The sequence below is a fragment of the Dufourea novaeangliae genome, unplaced genomic scaffold (assembly GCF_001272555.1).
Source record: "Dufourea novaeangliae isolate 0120121106 unplaced genomic scaffold, ASM127255v1 scaffold230, whole genome shotgun sequence".
NCBI classification, from domain to species: Eukaryota; Metazoa; Arthropoda; class Insecta; order Hymenoptera; family Halictidae; genus Dufourea; species Dufourea novaeangliae.
The window spans coordinates 30,897-33,189 of record NW_015374102.1 but is presented as its reverse complement, the minus strand read 5'-3'; the positions used below and the strand labels follow the sequence as shown (position 1 = coordinate 33,189).

The window sequence follows — 2,293 nt, the reverse complement described above, 5'->3', positions numbered from 1 at the left end:
AATACATATCTAATATATATAAAATAATATATAATAATATATATAAATATATATTAGGTAATCGGTATATTTGTTAGATTGGAGCATTTTTATTATAAGGGAGTAGGAATTACATGAAAGTTTATGATACTAATAAGCGTGTATGTCTGTTAATATTGGATAAGGAATAGAAATTGTTCGATGCTACAGTGGCCTCGATTCAGGCTGCCGAGTGTCATTCAACATCCAGTGTATTAGGTTATAAATTTGAAGAAAGAAGCGTCATAAGTTTAAATCATTGACAAGGATGGGCCTGTAAACATTAAACTGTCAAGTTATCTCAAATCAAATATAGAAACTGTAGAACTATTGAAACGTTTTCCAATAACGTAGTGATTGAAAGTCTAAAAAATATACCAAAGTTTTAACATCTAGACATTATTATAATACATTATATTTATAAATACATATTTTGAAAAAGTGATACAAAATCATCGAGCTACATATTTATGTATCATAAAGGACGACGAAGTACACAAATTTTCATTAGACCCGTGCTGTAATTTGGAGTAAAGTTATAGGCTTTTAAACAGTTAACCTTTTGTTATATGGTATATTACGAAAGAAACAGAAAGGATAAATCTAAAAGATCTCGAACATATTAACTTCAAAAGCCTTGATTTTTCGTTACTAAAAATTTCATCAAACATGACAATATTTGGATCTTTTTAAATTATATATATGTATATACTTCTGAGCACTCTCGAGTTACTATTACAATTAAACTATTTGCCGAAAAAAACTTCTATAATGTATTAGTGAACATCTCATAAAAGTACAGCGAAAATTAAAGATCGTTATTTAGTTAGAAACAGTCCTATGTTTCAAAATTCTTGATTAATCAATTCATTTATGCCAAGATTTTTGAAGTAATAGAGTATTTTAGCTAGATCAAATTCAAAACTGCAAATCTTCTCAGTTCGTAATCGTACTGTTTGAAAAGTCTAAAAATATTTAACCCCTTTGCAGTCAAATAAAATACTGAAGTATGATCAAAAACTGTCTTTTATATTCTACACTAGTCTTCTTTACGATAAAAACATTCACAATACTGTAGACTTTACAATTTTAAAACTCTAGAAACTTTACACTTTAGACGAAATACAAGAGAGACTGACGTGAAGACAACTATTGCATAAGGAAAGTAACGTATAAAACGAAGAAACTGTGCCCGTTCATATACATAGATATAATGCTCAAAAGAATTAGAGGATCGCCGATGTGGGCAGTCCTGTTGCACTCACCAAGCGAAAGAAACAGTATAAGTGATATTGCAGCTTTGATAAGTCGATATTTTTTCCGTATAATACTAATACGACTAACATCCAATTATATTTGTATAAATGCCTTTTCAGAGATTATGTAGGTATACGTCATATTGACGGGTACAGTGATTACAATACATAATCAGCATAAATGATAATGCAGTGATGGTGTGAGTCAGTAAATATGCTTCTGAGATATTTAGAGGTTTAAAAATATCTTTTGTAAACCCTCTTCTGAGTTGATATCCTCATATGAGTACATATGTATATCCGAAAATAACTGATTATACTCAGTATAATCATTAACTGTATCATGACACGATAATTCAGTATGATGCTTACACTGAGTATGTATATCCTGGATAATTATATCGATACAGATCAACATCAACTCATACGGAGATGATATACTCAACACTACCTGTAGAGCCATCAATGAGACTAGAGACATACAGCATTTATGCACACGATAAAATAAAGTTAAAGCTACTTTCATACGATGTGAAATAAAATTTATTAAAAATTGACTTACTCCATTACCGCAAACAAAGGCTCACATACTCTAATTGCTTTGAACAGTGTATTTACAATACATTAAACAGTTTTGACACGTCACATTGGCCAGCAGTCCCTCGACTGAACTGCAAAAGGGTTAAAAGTCTCAAAAGCACGAGTAAAACAGACAATAGAGGGGAGACGGACTCTTCATAAAAGGGATGTCTACGCAGAAATTCCATCGCGAATGTCAGCAGAAAAGGGTTAAACGATACACACACACACACACACACACACGCGCGCGCGCGCGCGCGCGCACACACACAGTAGCACACGATTAACACGGCAGCGAAAGAGGTTCAAACGGGGTAACGAGCCTCGTGCCGTCGCGCACGTGGCTAAAAACCCCTGTCGGTCCGGTGTCTGGCACGGGTGTATCCGTTTACAGGAAGCGGGCTATTTACCGTTTTCACTCGAGTGTCACTTACAGCAGT

General features: G+C 33.5%; 1 protein-coding gene across 1 annotated transcript in view; it reads left to right on the top strand.

The window, feature by feature from the left end:
* LOC107190807 overlaps positions 1-2,293 on the top strand; it is a 28,187-nt gene that overhangs the window by 6,193 nt on the left and 19,701 nt on the right. The window lies entirely within an intron of this gene.